This window comes from Periplaneta americana, chromosome 15 (genome assembly GCF_040183065.1).
Source record: "Periplaneta americana isolate PAMFEO1 chromosome 15, P.americana_PAMFEO1_priV1, whole genome shotgun sequence".
NCBI classification, from domain to species: domain Eukaryota; kingdom Metazoa; phylum Arthropoda; class Insecta; order Blattodea; family Blattidae; genus Periplaneta; species Periplaneta americana.
Genome location: NC_091131.1, coordinates 137,458,564 through 137,478,221, shown reverse-complemented (window position 1 = coordinate 137,478,221; position 19,658 = coordinate 137,458,564). Strand labels below are relative to the sequence as shown.

At 36.1% G+C, this 19,658-nt stretch overlaps 1 long non-coding RNA gene across 1 annotated transcript in view; it reads right to left on the bottom strand.

Annotated features, from left to right (window-relative positions):
• The window catches only part of LOC138715384 (uncharacterized), a 24,156-nt gene extending 4,498 nt beyond the window's left edge, over positions 1-19,658 (bottom strand). The window contains exons 1-2 of the long non-coding RNA XR_011336268.1: positions 19,450-19,658; positions 15,697-15,975 (exon numbers count right to left, since the gene is read on the bottom strand). This is a non-coding gene — a long non-coding RNA (uncharacterized lncRNA). The remainder of the gene's footprint in view (positions 1-15,696; positions 15,976-19,449) is intronic.

The window sequence follows — 19,658 nt, the reverse complement described above, 5'->3', positions numbered from 1 at the left end:
CCGGGGTTTTTCCTCAACCCAATACGAGCAAATGCTGGGTAACTTTCGGTGCTGGACCCCGGACTCATTTCACCGGCATTATCACCTTCATTTCATTTAGACGCTAAATAACCTAGATGTTGATACAGCGTCATAAAATAACAAAAATACAACGACAATAAGACAAGCATAGAATGGGGTTATCTTTTACAATAAGGATCATTATGGCGAACGTGCACAAAGCTACTATGTGAAACAAATTATGCTTGGTGCCAGAGTCGCATAAATAGGATGTGTCTGATACACACAGAAATTATTGAAGTTTAAGGCCCGTGAAAAAGTAATTCTTTAGAAGAAATATCGGTGCGAAATAATTGCAAGATAAACGTCAAAACAGTCGGTTAAATCGCTTCCCTTCCGGTTTGAAGTTGAGCTCGGGCGCGGGTTCCATCCCCGCTTGGGCTCTTTATCTGATTGGGTTTTTCCTGAAAGTACAGATATTGGACTGAGAGGACAGAAAGTGGACTGTGAGCACGTAGAGTGGACTGAGAGGACAGAGAGTGGACTAAGAGTAAAGAGAGTGCACATACAGTGAACTAAGAGCACATAGAGTGGACTGAAAGGACTGAGAGTAGAGAGAGTGCACATAGAGTAGACTGAGAGTACAGAGATTGAACTGAGAGGACAGAGAGTGGACTGAGAGCACATAGAATTGGTCTGAGAGTAAAGAGAGTGCACAGACAGTAGACTGAGAGGACTGAGAGTAGAGAGAGTGCACATAGAGAAGACTGAGAGTACAGAGATTGGACTGAGAGTAAAGACAGTGTACATAGAGTAGACTGAGAGTACAGAGATTGGACTGAGAGAGTTCACATAGAGTAGACTGAGAGTACAGAGATTGGACAGAGAGTGGACTGAGAGCACATAGAGTGGACTGAGAGCATATAGAGTGGACTGAGAGCACATACAGTGGACTGAGAGGACTGAGAGTGGACTGAGAGGACAGAGAGTGGACTCAGAGTAGAGAGAGTTCACATAGAGTAGACTGAGAGTACAGAGATTGCTCTAAGAGTAAAGATAGTGCACGTACAGTGGACTGAGAGTACATAGAGTGGACTGAGAGGACTGTGAGTAGAGAGAGTGCACATAGAGTAGACTGAGAGTACAGAGATTGGACTGAGAGGACAAAGTGGACTGAGAGTATGAAGAGGACAGATAGAAACGCTTTACTATCAGTACAGAAATGGTTGTTAGATGTTTGTGAATTTTTTTATATCATTGTTAAAGAAACGAATTTACCTACAGAGACTACAAGGCTAGGTATGCATATAGTGTTCGTTGTTGAAAGAGAGTACGCGTAATTAGCTTTTCAGGTGCATGGGTACCTGTTACGGAACTCGTCTGTGGTATAAGGAGGGTGAGGTTGTAGCTTTATGTGGTTAACCAGTCAATGAATCGCAGTGCAATGTAAATCCAATTGCCAGAACACACCCTGAACCCTACTCACGCGAAACATATCCATATTCAATTGCTGCGATACAAAACACATTTCAGTTGCAACCTGGCCATACCATAGGCTCCATGTCATTCAATTGACTATTTCTGATTGGCTTATAATACGAGTATTGAAGATTTCTAACGGAAAGAAATTTTGATTTCAATATTTTTTGGTTATAAAGAGAATAAATTGCCCGTCAAAATGTTTTATAATCAAGATTATTGTAAAAATTATTCAATTTTGTTATATTATATCTTATTTATGACTGTAATGTGAGTGAAGTAATTACATTCAATTTCATAACCTCTTATTATTTGTGGGTATTCAATTTTCATCAGGGACGTCATTGATGATCTTCAGCAACTAATGACGTTCTTTCAACTATCTTACGGTTTGTTTGCAGTTTTTTTTATTGGCATTGTAAATAACCTCTCAATTTACGTGACTAATTTTATGACTTTAAAATAATGAAAAGTAATAACCCGGTTAACCGATAACCTGTTATTTTCGAATAATCTCCCATCCCTAGTCCTCAGGTTGCGGATAGAGGAGACAGCCTCCAGATATGGAGGTTAGCGGCGAATAATATTGAATAAGTAGTCGCGGACAGCTAGGTTTGCGAACTATTTTTCTAGAAAATACGCGAGATAAAGTAATCTAAAAAAGTTTATACAACAAATCAACAAGTAATGACATTTGATTTATTAAAAGAAAGCCTAATTCTAACAAAGTCAAACCTCATTGTATTTTGTTACAGATTTGGCTTCATGAAGTTTTACATCATTTTTTGTCAATTGTAAAAATTCTCTGCAGGAATACTTGAAGTTGACTGCAACTTGTGTATCTGCTTCTATTTCGAATATCTGTCCATTTATTGTTCATGAGAGAAAATACTCTCTGTATATGCGTATTACTATCGGGTATGCTTAGAACAAAACCCACTAATTTAGAACACTGATATATTTAAGTGGTAAACACTGACATCTATTTCTGGTTAGCATTACCTTCTATAGACACTGCACATTTCAATGAATCCCTAGAACAACCAAGGAGAATAGATATCTTCAGAAACCATTCCTTTTGCTTTCTTTACATTGTATTTCAAATTAATATAATAGAGTAGTAAAATTGAAAGTTTGAAACTAAGGTTGGGTGATGGGCTAACAAAGCCATCACCGTAAAAAGAGCTTGTTACGAAACCGCAACAAAAGTCTCCGAATAGGACTGATTCTATGGCACGACCAATCTTGCTCAGGATAGGTTCCAATGGCGGACTTACATGAGGGTGGCAATTAACCTCTGGGTTCTCTAAAAGCAATTTGTAACATGGGTAAGAATTAATTCGTGAAAAAATTTCAAACTTGTATACGGTACACAGTAAATCTCTTCCGTTATATATCAGTCTGTAGTCTGAATCCAGTGAGGTTATTATATCCTGAGTTTGAGCCCCGTGAAATAATTAATTGATATTGGTATGGAAAAACTGCTGAAAAAATCTAAACTTTTGTATATACTGTGAAATCAACCTCTTCCGTTTAATCTCAGTTCTCCCTGTGTTCTCTCTCATTATTTTGCTCTCAATTCTCTTTTCTTCCATGTACTCCCTGTCCGGTCTGTACTCTCTATCCTTTCTATATCCTGGCTATTTTCTCTTTCCTCCCTATTATCTTTTTTTACACTACGTTATCTCTGTTCTCCCTGTCCTTTTTGTCCCACTGTTTTTCTTGTCTTACCTGTTCTCTCAGTCCTCACTGTTCTCTCCCTCTCCTCTCTGTCCCCCTTTTCCTTTTTGTTTCCCTTTGTTCTCACTTAGTCGCCTCTGTCCTCTCTTAACTCTCACCGCCCTCACTCTGTTCTAGCTGACCTCCCTCTTCTCACTCTCCTCCCTTTTCTCATCATTCTATTTTTGTCCTCTTTGTTGCATCTGTCCTTTACCTGTCCTCTCCCATCACGAGTCTGTTCTCTCTTTCTCCTATGTTTCTTCCATTCCCTCTTCTTCCGCTGTGTCCTATCTGTCCTCTCTCTGCTCCCTCTCCTCCTTCTCCTCACTTATCCCCCTATAATCTCCCAGTACTTCCCGTCTTCTCTCTATTTTACTTCCTCCCCTCCATGTTTTCTGAAGTCTCTGTCCTCTGTCCATAATCTCACTTCTCTTTTCTCTCTCTGTCCCCTATGTCCTCCCTCTTCTCTCTATCTTCCTGACCTCTCTCTCCTCTCTGTTATTTTACCTGGTATCGTTCTGTAGATAAAGGGGAAAAAGGATCTATGAAATAAAAATAATATTCATACATTTATATTTTATTTATACGCTTCAAACATCAAACTAGATACCGGTATATAATTATACCAAAAAAATCAATATATATATATATATATCGTTATGTACACGAATTATTGTATTATAATTATCTTGTCACATTGCCATGGCACTGAACCTTGTGGAGAAGCAAAATAAGATGTGAAAATTGGCGAACATATCGCACCCCCACTATACTTGTTTTTTTTAAAGATGGGACATGGTAGTTAAGCGGCCGAACTTGAAACTACAGTGCCATGTTGCCAATATGGATTACCACACTGCCATTTGATGGAAGCTAGCAATTGTCGTTAAGATGGCTGATGTTAAAACATTGACAACTGACGCAAAGGTAAGAAAACAGTACAAAAATGGACACGGAATCAAAGACGAAATGTACTAATGCTAACATTGTGTGCACAATAAATGTCGCCAAGAGAACTATTAAGCACTTGCCACGTGGGAACTGTAAGTTTGGCAACTCAACTGTTGTTACCATAGCAACAGGCCGACTACACTATGTGATATTCAGTTGTTTTTCCGATCCCAAGCTCCTGTCATGTCCCATCTTAAAAAAAAATTGTAGAAGAGTATTACAGCTATGAAATTGTCGATTTTGAGATAACATCATTTTCATATGCAGACAAACGTATTCTACCATATAAATTAAAGTTGTAACTTTAGTTCGTCAAATAAGCGCTATAATGCTCATGTAACGCTCTTCGGTTTTGTATTGGGGAATTGATAGAAAGGCAACTAGTGTTACATTTCGGAATAACTCAGTGCTTTGCTTCTTTGCCACTTTTCATGGTTGTGAGGTGGTTAATAGCAAAATGAATGATGAAAACAAAAATGAGGAGCCAAAAGTTTGTCGCTGAAGTATATTGGGAATCACCAGGGTGCAAATTAATGGGGGAGGGAGGATGGGGGATTCCCCCCAGTTGGAAAATTATCCCTCCTCTCATAAAATGTAATATTTTTAATACGAATATACTTCATAAAGTATAAAGTAAGCAAAGAAAATAATATTGATGTATTATCATCACAAGCAAGCTGACAACAATCAATAACTTAGGAATGACACATCTTATCTTAAGGTATATGTACACGTACAAAACCCAAAAAATGATTAAAAATTAGATTTTTCAAAATGTAACTATTGCAATAGATAATTTTCTTCCCTTTCATATGGTATAAAAATTTTCCATTTATGCCTTATGGTTTCTTCAGATGTCCTATTTTCCAAGATGCTCCGTCATCAACCATGCCCACTTGTGGCTGTCAATCCCCTCGTCCAGCATTCCTTGTAAAATAAGCTTCTTTCTAGTCCAAAATCGATGCCTAGATGTCAGGGTATGATCGCTAGATGGTGAGACACTCTGGTGAAGTAGAAATTAAATATAAAAAAAATCATCTGTTTGCAACTTCCTGTATTTTTCCTCCATGCTTTCTGTTCTTTCATTCTTGTGAGTTGAAACTAGATTGAAGCAACATTGTTACATATTGAAGTTATTTACAATCTTCTACCATTAGTTGTGTTTATTATTGTGATTTAGTATAAATAGTGTGTACAATTTTAAATAATGGGCAATAAGAGAAATGTGAGAAAATTAGAAAGCCACCTACATTTTTTTGGTAAACATTTAAGGAATTCACCACCACCACAACCAAGTGTAGAAACTGAAGACCCATTCATGCAGATTGATTCAGAAGGCCCAATGACTGAAAGTTTTTGTGAATCTATTCTTTTAGATTTTAGGTGCCTTAGCAAATTATTTTGCAGCTGGCTTGCCTAGACTGTTGCACTGTAGGCTCAATTTCTATTCTACTAGAAAATATCAAGAGATGTGGCTTGGCTGTTTGTCTCAATCTAGAGTGTAGTAGTTATTGATTTATATCAGATGATTATTTTTCAAACCTCAAGTGTCGAATGTATAAAAAAATATTATGAGGTGAATAGGCTGTTTGCTTAAGCAACGCCTGAAGTGGGTTGTGGGTATAGTGAGACACGTAAGCTGTGTTATCTCCTACGACTGCCAAAACTGCCTGCCCCTAAAGCTTACCAGGCACATATGAAGAGGATAAATAATGTGGTAACACAACTTGCAGAAGAGACAATGAAGGAAGCTGCAAGTGACATTATTAGGGAAACTGGTAGTAATGAGTGTGCAGTTTCAGTAGATGGGAGTTTGCAGCAATAGGTTTTTCTTTCTTGTTTTGGTGTTTTCACTGTCACATCTGTAAAAACAGGGAAGGTTTTAGATGTGGAAGTCTTTTCAAAAGACTGCATGTCCTGCAGGAAACATGTCTGCGATGATGAAGAGTCTCCAACATTTCAGACATGGCTAGCTGATCACAAGCATGCATGTGGTAGGAATTATAAAGGGTCCTCGCCCAGCATGGAACCCGTAGGAACTGTTCGAATTGTTCTTCGATCAGTTAAGAATAGAGGTTTGGTGTATACACAATATTTAGGCGACAGAGATTCTAAAAGTTTCAAAACGGTGTGTGAACTGGACCCATATAATGGAAAGACTATTATGAAATTGAAATGTGTGGGACACTAAAAAACGTGTTGGAAATGCTCCAGAACTACTTTGGCATTGCATTGAGGGCCAATACTGGCACTGTAGAAGATATGCGTAGAGCAATCTGGGCTTTCTTGTTCCATATCGCAGAGATGATAAACCTCTCCATGCTAAGTGTCCAGTGGGTGAAGGGAGTTGGTGTCCTTACCAAGTAGCAAAAGCCAAAGGAGAAACATACAAACGCAAAGGACCTGGCATGAAAATAGATATCATAAGAGTGATTAAACCTGTATATGAGAGGTTGACTGACCTAAAGTTGTTGGCAAGGTGCTTACATGGAAAAACCCAAAATGTAAATGAGGCGTTCAATGGAACAATATGGAACAGATGCCCCAAGGAAGTTTATACAGGTAATGAAACTGTAAATTTGTGTGTCAGTGATGCTGTGTGTCATTTTAATAAGGGTCCAGAAGTAGAAATTGAAATTCTAAGGAGGATGGGTGTAAACCCTGGAACAAACACCATTGCTGGAGTTGTCTCATCAATGGAGAATAAGGAGAAAAGTACCAAAAAACATTCAACACCTGAAGTTAAAACAAGGAGGAGGTATCTGAGAGGCAGTAAGAAGCTGAAACTGGACCTACATGAAGCTGCTGAAAGGATGAAATATGATGCTGGAGGCTTCTAGGCTCTGAAAGTTTGTGGCTCATTTCCTGTAAGTAGCAATTTTAGAATAGAATATTTCATTTTTTGAGACACGAATCTCAGCCGAATATGGTGATACGAAGAAGATATTGGTGTCATTTTGAAGCTTGAAATGTCCCCCAGTGCCTGACAATGAATAAAATAACATTAATACAGTTAATAATTATCTATGGATTTTTTTCATAATTATGCAACATAAAACATTAGCATATTTTACATATATGGTAATATTTAATTAATGTAAATAAAAATAAAAACAGCTCTATGTCAGGCACTAAACAATAGTTTTAGCTAACTTATAAAACAGTGGGTCTATCTTAAAAACTGCATGTGATGTCATGTTCCAATTTTTAAGTCAAAGTTATAAACAAATTAAATTTTATAAACAATTTCAAGGGATCTGTTCAGTTCATTCTCTTTCTGGTACCATACTCAATTGTATACAAATTTTGCAGGGCAATATTATGCAAAACAAATTTTTTTTATATGTAAAGGTGTACATATACCTTAAGCCTGCTCATGGATATAATTATTACATGGTCAACATGCAACACAAGCAACTCAGTGCGACCAACCATTGAGCCATTTCGAATGAGGATAATAATAATGTTATGTGTGGTATTCTTTGTCTAGCATTCTATCCCCCTCTCATCAGAAATCTTGATTTGCATCCTGTGAACCACTGCCTTTCGAATATGACTCTTATTTCCCATTTGTTGATAACTACGGTATATTTTGAAAGACTTATATTGAATAATTTTTCTTCTTTAGAGTTCCTAGATAAAAAGAGCTATTCAGAGTGGCTTTCCAGCAAGGAAGATCACCCCTGTAGAATCTTTCCAAAAGCTAGGCCTACTCAAAATCAATAGTTCGATTTCATTTCTGTTCGAAAGAAGCAAGATTTAAATCTTTTTTGAGTTGTGAAAGCATTCCACAGGTTTATTACATTTTTTCCGCCTCTTTGTAATGCAGTGTCACTTAGACTGAAATAATATTTGTTTAATTTTCTTAATTTATGTTAATATAGTCAATTGCTCAAGTAAAAACATCAGTACCGGTATGTATATAATTTGTAACGAACCATGGTATCTCGGGGACTATGAACATGAAGAATGACATTAAGTTGATGATAAATAATCTGATATAATAGGCTAATTATTGGAATGAATGACTTTTATTATAAATAATTTTAATGTATAACTGTAATAAATTCCATTTCGGATGATAAATAAGTGTAATAGATCTACCTAAATAACTACACACTCTTCGTGCTTCCTTTTTCTGAGAAAATAACTCAAAGTTCATAGAAAAAGTTTGCTTTCCATTATTATTTTCTTTAGTAATTCCTTAAATCACTATAACGAAAGAAATATTTTCAATAAAAACAAATTGAAAATAATTATTTCAAAATACTATTAATGGTATTAGCATTACATCTGACGAAAATGCGAAGAAAGGCTTTCTCGCATATGGTTACATTGTGTGAAATTACATTAAAAAATGTTTAAAATCACAATTCCTTCAGAAAAGTCGATTACTGTTATGATTGAACTCCCATGTCGTGTGAAAGTTACAAATCACTGTCCACAGTAGTCACTAGCATGATTCCAAAACTGACTAAATTTCAATCTCCATTTCCCGAAAGTAAGATATTTTGAGATATAACACTCTTCTAGAGGGGGTGCGATATACTCCACTCGTGAGATGTCTTCCTCTTTACTCCTCAATATTAGTACAATTTTGGAATTCATTTTCTATAAAGCATATTACTGTATGTATACTGCTACCTAAACATAGTAATAAGAAACAACAGAAAATATAAACTTACAGTTCTATTGCCTTTACATGGATATGTGGTAGATTCTAATTTCTTCTAAAGAAGGGCATGCCTGTTTTAGAGATGACCAGTTATTTAGTGAAATTGATATGTTTGATTCCTGTAGTGAACAATATATTGACATCTGTGGCATTCAAGTTGCTGGGCAGATGTCAAAATTAAATACCTTATATGTTTGCAGGAACCAGTAAGAGATTAAAAAAATACATCCAACCCATACTTTTTAATGAAAAGACTTTGGAAACCACATAGGCTAATGGGATTTGAGAGTTGTAGTGACATAAACATAGATTATTTATCTCTGGGAACAATTCCGCAAAAATAAATTAAACTCACATTTTGAAACTTATAACCTTAGTCATATCTACAGTAAGTTTCTCAACCAGAATACAAGCTTGAAGTAATTTAGCCATTAATAAGCCTAATATTTGTAAAGATAAAAGTAGGCGCTACATTGAATTCTTATTCCACACAACTTTAACCAGTAGCCTTTGTAATTATGATGCACAAATCGCATTTACAGTGTCACTGACAAATAAAGAAAGACATCAGTTTAAAAACACAAAGAAGATAATACATTTTAAATTCATTAATCATTTAAATTTTATTCATGTTTACCAAATGAATCTTGGAAAAATGTAAATGGGCCTACTACCAGTATCATAGATATTAATAGGAAACTTAATGTGTTTTGATCTACATATAGGAATTATTTCAATGAATGGCTTCCAGCCTAGGTTGTGAAAAAATCCAAATCCTGATAGTAAAAATATGAATCTGTATGTAATGAGTAAGAACAGTAATGATTCTCATAATATTCCTCACTATGGTAGGCCTACCGTAACAGCTACTTAATTGTTTTGAAAACCTATAAAAGATGCAAGAAGATACCTATATCTGAATAAATCAATTCAAATAACATTAAATCTACCGGTATTAGCGAAATTATAAAAAATTAACCTGATCAACAACCAAAGATTAAACCATTTCTTTTATTGAAATTAATGACTGTCAAGTAGGAGACCCAAATTCTATTGTAAATTCGTTTAATGAATTGTATATAAATATCACTCACACCTTAAAATTAAGTCTTATTAATTGTGCAGAAGATGCTGCTCCTGCAATTCATTATTTAGTAGATACATTCAGCACTGAATTTGCAGGTCTCAAATGTATTCTCACTATTGCAGAAGAAATTATGTAGTTTATGATATGAAACATATTTGAAAAACAAAATGTTCCAATGGATATGATTAAATAACACGTACAGTTCTGAAAGCCTGTTGCGAAATAATTTTTCCTCCTTTTGCCCTTCATGCAGTTAATGCAGTGTGCTATTTCTCAGGGAGACTCAAATACCGACACTCAAAAGTAGAATCAATGTAAGAAAATTGAAACAAAGCTATTAGCCTATTGCTAATTGCAGACCAGTATCAGTATTAACATTTTCATAACATTAAAAAGCAGGACAAATGCACACACAGTAAATAGTATACTACATACTACTATTGCGGATTTGACCCTTATTAGTATTAACAACATTTTCAAAATAACATTCAAAAGCAAAACAAATGCACACACAGTAAAATAGTACATTGCTGATTGTAGACCCATATCATTTTTAAGGACATTTTCATAACATCTTAAAGCAGAAGAAATGAACACACAGTAATTAGTATACTAGCTAGGTCTACTCGTTATAGACTTGTATCACTATCAACAATTTCAAAATAAAACTGTGCATGCAACAGAGAAAATGCACACACAATAAACAGTAAAGTTGATGAAAGAACATGATGGTCTTCCCCTCATACCACTCCATTTACACCCACATCGATAATTTACTAGGTACTTACTTCGACATACAGTGTATAAGTGCTATAAGAAAGGACTTATCCCACAGTGGAAATGCTGAGGCCTACTGAGTTCAAAAATAATGCAGGGGTTGTAGGCCTATTTATGATTGGGGTCTTTTGGCCCTGTCAGTTATGTCCTGGACGACAGTAGGTCCGGTCAATAAAGTCCTTTTCTGAATGTCCTGTTAGACATTAGGTACTTTCAATCACAATAATAGCCACTTAAAAATTGATGTTTACTACTTATTTGTATTCTTAATATTGTTGCTTGGCAATAAACATTTATTATTCAAAATTTCTTATTTGTAATTTATGCAGTCTAAATTTACAGTGTAAAATGGCACAAATCACATACCGTATTCATGGAAAGGAAAACCGATACTTAGTTATAACACCACCACTCTTTCAACAAGGACAGAACCAAACGTTACTGGAGGTGTGAAGAACGACAAGTGTGCAATGCAAGGTCCCATTCTAGTTCGAATTTAGAAAATGTAACGATTTTAATGGATGGGAGAAATGATCACCAACACAATCCCAATGCATCTGGGAAGTACGTACAACTGTACATGGATTGAAAAGCCGCGCCGAAGAACCTACAGCAACGCTGGCTCAGGTTTAAGAATAGTACTCAGGGACGTACATGAGCAAGATATTTTAAAAATGTTACCTCGGAGAAACAACTTGAAGAGGCAAATAAATCGTGTACAGAACAGAAGTCGTCAAGAAACCCAGCTTCTATCCATGATTTTGAAGTTCCTCCCGAATTACAGGTAACTAAACGTGGTGATAGTTTTCTAATGTACGACTCCTGGCCCCAAAATGACGAAAGAATGCTCATATGCACAAATTAAAACCTGAGACACCTGAGCACAAGGTCTACAATATTCTCCGATGGAACACTTAAAACTCCCCCACACAATTCTTACAGCTGTTTACCTTACATGGACTACTCATGGGGCATGCAATACCACTTGTATATGCCTTTACAAGCAGGAGGCGTGAGGAAGCATACAGATGTTTGTACAGGAAGATATCGGAATTGGCGCAAGAAAGACATCTCACCATCGAACCTTCAGTCTGTGTAATGGACTTCGAAATTGCAAACATTAATGCAGTTCGAGAGTTGTTTCCAGGCGCTCGTGTACGTGACTGCATGTTTCATTTTTCACAATTCCTCTGGAGAATAATAGCCACTAGGTCTCACTTCAGAGTATGTCACATTAGGTAGCGAAACTCACAGCAGTGTATTAATGTTTTTTGGGTTGCCTTTGGTGCCAGCCTATGATGTTTTTGAGACTTTTGATTGCATTGCGAAAGGATGCCCTGAAAATCTGGATGATTTTATTGCATACATTGAAAGGACGTATGTTAGGGGCAGACGTGGACGTGGTAGGGGAAGACCAGAGGCCCCTAGGTTCCCACCATCAACCTGAAATATTTATAATGCTGTCACAAATGGAGAACACAAATAATGTGGTAGAAGCATTGCACAGCAAATTAAAAAAGTTAATGATAGTTCATCATCCTTCTATTTGAAAGTTTGTTAAAGTTCTGAAAGACGAACAGGGAAGCAATGAGCAAGTTATAACGCAGTTTTAGGGGTCACACTCAAGTTACATCCACAAAATATATGCATAATAAACAATTCGTTGCAGAAATTGTGTCCCAGTATGAAAGAAAAACAGGAATAACATCAGCAAATAGCCTACCTGAGAGCGGTTGCATACAGACTCAAGTGCAATACTGCTGATATTCCGGAAGATGAAGATTCAGAATGATATATATATATATTCATACTATTATTTACAATGTTTTACATTTTTTAACTGTTTAATTACATTGATATACTGTATACTTTTATTAAATTTTTTAAACATCTTTTTTGTGCCTATCAATTAGGTACACCAGACCAGCGGACCAAAATGCAAGGACTTAACAGACAGGACGAAACATACTACCAGACCAAATATCAAGGACCTTACAGAAATGCCTAAATGTCTGACCAGACCTTATGTACCAGACCAAATGTCCTGGAAGGGTATTTATAACATTCCTTCCAGGACATTTAGACAATACTATGCATACACAATAAACATCACACAGGACGACTACACACTGCATAACACTGTTATGCACACACAGTGAACCTTACATAGAAATACTATACATTACATAACACTGTGAAACAAGACATGCACAAGAAAAATTTTTTTTTTACATTAGGCACTACATAACACTGTGACACAAGACATACAAAATAAACATTACACAGGAACATGACACACTGCATAACACTGTGAAACAAGGCATTCATAATAAATAGTAGCTATATAGGAACACTACAACATTGTGAAATAAGACATACAGAATAAACATTAGCTACATAGGAACACAAGATATCGAGGCAGATAGTTGGACCAGTTAATGAAAATGGACAATGGAGGATAAGGTATAACCAGGAAGTAATGGAACAATATCGAGATATGGATGTAGTGACACACATCAAACTCCGAAGGTTGGAATGAGCTGGGCATATCAACAGAATGGAGAACCAGAGGATACCTAGGAAAGTAATGGAGGGAAGGATATATGGTAAAAAACCAATAGGCAGACCGAAGGATAGATGGGCTGATGGAGTGAGAGACGATGCTAGACAAGTTTTGGGAGTAACGGCATGGAAGAGAACATCACTGGACAGATCTGATTGGAAGAGGAGAATAGAGGAGGTCAAGGCCAGGAATCCGTGTTCTGAAATTTATCCTCATGGCCTTCCACCAGGATATAATGCTCTAATGTCCTCGATCAGGGCAGGGAAGGGATGTCTAGCCAGTCTCGTGCAGTCCTGTCTCCACAAATACTCACATAAATGCATCGCCATGTCGTTGTGGTGGACACCTCCACGAGACAGTCTCTTCCTCAGTGGTCGCCAGGCAGATTCAATGTTATTGGTGTGTACACCCGTAACAGGGTCGACGAAGTTGAGGCTGTGATTAACAGACAGATGTTGAAATTGATGCTGGTTGAGGCTGTCGTAACCCCGCCAGCAGTCTGTATAGATCGTTGTATTTGGCTGGACGTGTTTCCTGATTAGACGTAGGAGCGTCTGCGCATCCCGACGATTGTCAGGGCACACCTCCAGCCGAATTTCTCTGGTCTGCCTGTCAATCAAGCCTAGGACCCACATGCCTTCTACCAGGCGACCAACGTGGAACTTCCGTCTTCCTATCTTGCACTCGTCCACTTCGACGATATGCCCTTGACCGCCAATTAGAGGTTGATTGGCATATCGGCGATCAAGGCTGTCCATACACACCTCGCGGCAGTATGATGTCCAATCTGCGATGGTGGCATCTGATATGTCAGGCTCTCCGGCAGTGTGACATTCCTTCCTTATCCTGTCATATGAATCACCCATGGCGAAACAATACAAGAACACTAACACCTTTTTTAACGGCAATCTAATGTCGTAAAAAAAGGTGTTAGTCGTGGCAGCTTGTTCAAATTGCCCTCGTTGACCATGATTTCTTCGGCACCTAAATCTTCCAAATACTTGTCTTGCATTTACCCCAGGGCGTACCGCAAGACGAGTATTACAGAAAGGGCAATCCATTTCTGTGGGCACAAGCCTCTGGTCTCGTATCCACTGAATAGTGCTTTCTTCAGTCGATATGTGAGGCGCCAGATCAGTGAAATTACAGACTTCCATTCTCGTAGATGACCACAACGGCAATGAAAGGACAATACTATATTGGCGGGAGGGTGACAAGTGCCGGGAAAATGACAAGTGCAAGAAAAGTGTATTACTAAATTACAAGAAAATAATATATATGAACACCCAGAAATAAATAAATAGAAATATGTATAATGTCATATATGTCTATTTACAATATTTAAATATATTTTAACAATAAAACTAGAGAACATGCCGAACTATAGCGAGTGGTTACGACAAGGGCAATAAAAGACGAAAGGAAGACACGGCGAGAACGTGTATACGACAAGGAAATGACAAGTGCAAGAAAAGTGTATTACTAAATTACAAGAAAAAAATATATACGGACATCCAGAAATAAATAAATATAAATCTGTATAATGTCATATATGTCTATTTACAATATTTAAATATATTTTAACAATAAAACTATGAGAACATGCCGAACTATAACGACTGGTTACGACAAGGGCAATAAAAGACGAAAGGAAGACATGGCGAGAACATGTAGACGACAAGTGCATTGCTTATACAAAGTTCAACGAGTTAGAAAGAGAAGGCTATCTTTCTCTTTCTAACTCGTTGTACAAAGTTCTATGCAAAAATGGCATAAAGGCTTGGATAGTCTAGTTAATTTTGTGTTTCTATATTGGCGACATTGATTGCATCAACTTTGTGCAAAACCGGCATATGTACAGTAGTGGGAAATGGTCTAAAGAATACCCTTAACTTTGAAATAACACAAATTTTAAAAATTAAAATTAAATTATACAGATACATAATTTCACACTGAATAGCCTAAATATATATTTTTTTAAATAATATTCCAAATGGTACTTTTTGCTTAACATTAAAAAACTTGGATATTTAAAAAATATTTTGTTTTACAGCCTTGAACCAAAGTAGGCTTCGTTTTAATACAAATTAACACTAGTGGTCTTATATTTCCCCCATCCATAAATTTCATACTGGGGAACAAATTGAAATAAAGCTACATAAATATCGTACATAAATTATACGTACAATTAACTGGTAAATTTGACCATAGTCTAAAGAAGAAATAAATTTACAGAATCTAGAATAGATGATATGTTTATTCCAACCAATATTTAATATTTTACCAAATCTGAATAGACAAATTGCAATGAAGCTCGTTATTAAGTTGATATTATTGAAATTCGATAATAAATAAATATGTAAGAACAAAACTAAACTAAATGGCTTCATTGCCAAATGCAAGGCACTAGACAACAACAGCAAAACTAAACGAAATTTAACTTACCTTCGTAACACTTGCTTCTTCGTTGTACGCATTGCATACGTCCTCCCAGGTTTTTTTCTTTTTGGACAAAGAAATTATATCTGTTCTTTAAGAGATGGGAAAAGTTGTTATTTTCTCGTAACAGTTCCAACTGTTCCAGTTCCATGAAAATACTAGGTTCCAAATAACAGTTCCAAAATAACAGTACCACCATATATTATATAGCCTACGCCGAAGTTCGCTCCACAGCACCGGATCGAATCCCTCCTCCAGTGTTTTTCCCTTTCTGGCCTGTGGAAACTGTACCAAAATAAAACACACCAGGAATGAACGAAACTCCACCAGAGTCAAGTCCCTAAATTCAGTTCTGTCATTCTGTGAAGCGTGTGACACAATTTATTTTTGTTAAAATCCTTTAGTGGAAGTAGTTTATGCAAACATTTGGGTAAAAAAGGCAAAAGTATAAGTCGAGGGCCATGAGAAAGTCCAGAAGTCATACTGACAGTATTGACACTACGAAACCAGTTACGTTATATTTATTCACGACGCCAGTTCAGGATTAAAAGTTGGTATTGATTTTGTCCCTGAAATTGTTAAAAGTAGCCAGATCTAGTGACAAAGTCGGTAAATTGATAACACTGCAGCAACGGTTGTCATAATGTAGTTCCATACACGGCCGACTTGATGCTAGCTTCGCTTCATCTTTGAAAGCGAAGGGAGCATCAAGTAGGCCGTGTTCCATAACATCGAGTATATTGATCGAGACTCTTATTGGATTGTGTTCTTTACTTCCGCTTCAACTGTACACTTCTGGTCAAAATATTTGTCCTCTGATTTCCGCACATGCTCACATAATTTCGTCTATTTTTCTGGGGAACATTCATACATGAGTTTATGATCAAACAATATTACTCACGTAAAGACATGTCAATACTCTGGTTATAACTTAAACACACAGCACTATTACTAGTATTCATTTATTTATTTTATACTACCACTTCACTTCACTTTGGCGCAACTGTACTCCCTACGAATTCAGCGCTCGCCATGAACAAGAACTGTAGGAGGGGAGATTAGCGCATGCGCATTACAACTGCATTTACAAAGTGGTACCCCATGTAATGTAACAATGATGGTTTGGAACAGGCCGTTACGTTATTTTATAGTCATGACTCATAATGTAGTTCCGTAACATCGAGTATTTTTTGTAACAGCAAGTTATTTTTTGTAACAGGAGTATTTAATGTAACAGTGGAAGAGTCACGTACTACTAGTACGTAATGTAACAGTGGTATTTAGGAACATGTACGGACGCTAAATGATCACATACTTCCTTGTATGCCATGTAATGCAGTACGATGTCATCATGAGTCGAGATGTGAATTCCTGGAAATGAAATCTTTTCTAATGCTAAATTGAATTCGTAGATCAGGTTTGTTCGAAGCAGGAAATGTAATGTAATTTTAAATTATTTGTAAATTGGTCACGAAACCGAAATGGATCCCAGTGGTAAATAAAACATAACCTATTCTTCCTCTTCTGCTTAGCACAGGGTGACAGTAGTATTCAATTTCTCCAAAAATGCATAAATAAAAGCTATAATCATTTCAGCCGTTCTAAAATTCATATTAATAATGTACCATCATGAAGAATAATAATCTCATTGTAATGAAATATGAAAATTTACCGTTGTACTTTTTTTTTAAACAAAAGCACTTCAATAATAGTCATGTTTCAACAGATTTTAGTTTAATTTCAAGAATTGGTAATGAAACAAACTGTAAAATATTTGGAAATAAAACATAACCTATATATTTTCATCTCCCTTGATAAAATTCACAATGTAGTTACTATAATACAGGCATTATGTTATTTGATAGAATCCTATACTTAATTAACATCAGTTCCAACATAATGTGTACATTTTTTAAAGACTATCTTCGTATCTTTACTATTTATCTTTTACTTTAGTTTCCAACATTTTTTTCAGTACGACGAAAGGATTCCCAATTCTGATTTCAAACAGTGGCGCCAACTTTTATGGGCTCGTGGGATCCGAGCCCACCCAATAATTTATCGTGTTGTTTGATTTATGTAACTTAAGGCTCGTCAAATGTTTGAGCCGTTGCTTACGAGATTATACACACGATAACCACCTCAGCCTATTTCGGCAGCAGCCATTATTAGTTACAGTTTGAGGTGCATACCTAATCTCATACTAACCTTGTTAAGTTTTCTAACCTAATTCACTGATAATTACGTAACAATACACAGGTCTAAAATACACACAAATACACATTAATTGGTAATTTCATAGAAGACGGGCACTTGGTTGAATATAATAAGTATTACCAACTTCTTTATTTCAGAGTTAAATGTTGTGATCTTTTAGTGACTTTTACATGTTAATTCTAGGTTTTTTGTACTAGGTGTCGCCGTGATTTTCTTTTAATTTTATTGGTTATATAGTTGTCATTTGTTCTAGAATTGTCGTTAATTTTGAATGGATAATGACGTTATCAGTTGTTCTTGGTTGTTTGACGTGAGTGGTGTTATGTTGTGACTGATGGCTAAAGCTATTGAAAGTTTCTCATTTTATGATTTTTGTGATTTTCTTTCGATTTGATTGGCTATAGTTGTCATTTATTCTAGTAGAATTTTCATTAATTTTTAATGGATAATGACGTCCTGTTGTTCTTGGTTGTTTGACGTGAGTGATGTTACATTGTAGATTTGTCTGCGTTTGTCGAATGCGCATCATCATGCTTAAGAAAAGCCACTTTTCAGTGCCAATAATTTATTTTGTGTGCACAAGGTTGGAATTTTGAAGTAAGAGGGAAAGGAAGGAAACCGTGTTCTGAAATTTATGTATTAAATTTTGTGTCGATTTTGGTTTAGTTCTTTCGCTGGTGAAGAAGGATTGTGTTAAATGTTGAGAAGAAAACTGTTTTTCTGTGGTTATTTACTGAATTTTCTGTATAAGTTAAGGTGTAATAAGTATTCAAAGAGAATTTCATTCAGTGTAAACACGTGGTTTATTTATGCAAAGTTGACTGTACGACAAAGTGTTGGTTTAGTTCTTTGTAGCCTGCATGGTTTAAGTTTAGATTGCCTTAAAGCCTGTGTCATATACTGGAAGTGAAGTGGTTGTCGTTGAAGACGTCGATGAGAATTGAATTTCATTTGATAAGATGATAAATTATTATGTTTTGTTTTGTCTTTTAGTGATTTTTGGGGGTAAAGTGCGGACGAAAACTGCCAGAAAAGTACTACCAACTATGAAGTTCGAATGCCACGAAACGCCAAAAAAATCGAAGGCGAAAAATTAAATGTATTTTCATTTTTTTTGGAGGGCTTGTTCTTCTTTAAAAATATGAATATATATTTGATTTTTCATCTTTGATTTTGCGATGTTTGGTGACATTTGGACTTCATAGTTGGCAGAACGTTTTTGGTAGTTTTCTTCAGCCATGTTGGATTTTGCCCGTCTTGTAGGAAATTACCCATTAATTACCTAATAAGTACAGCATGAAGATAATTCATTACTTTTGTCGGTATTTTCTAAAGAGAAAGGGAAAACAGTAACAACATTATCTTCAATGTTTACATCACGTCGTTCACATTTTCATTAGGCCTATATCAGTAATGCTTGGTAAGTGAAACAATGCATGAAATTATTTTACATTTCGGGTCACATCATTCGAGAGTCGGAAAATGCAATTCGCCACTTTTAACATAGCATTGCTTGTTATATGAGAGAACTTTGACATTTACCTTAACCTATAAAGATACGACCTGTTGGTACCGAGTTATTCACATAGCAAAACACAGACAATTTTCGAATATAACTTAGCTGAACAAACTTCAAATAACACTGTAATATGCTTGGCATATTTGTAATATTCGTACTCAATGAGTAATGCACAATTAATCGAACTATTTTCACGATGCACAATGCTTTGTAATGGTACTATTCATCATTT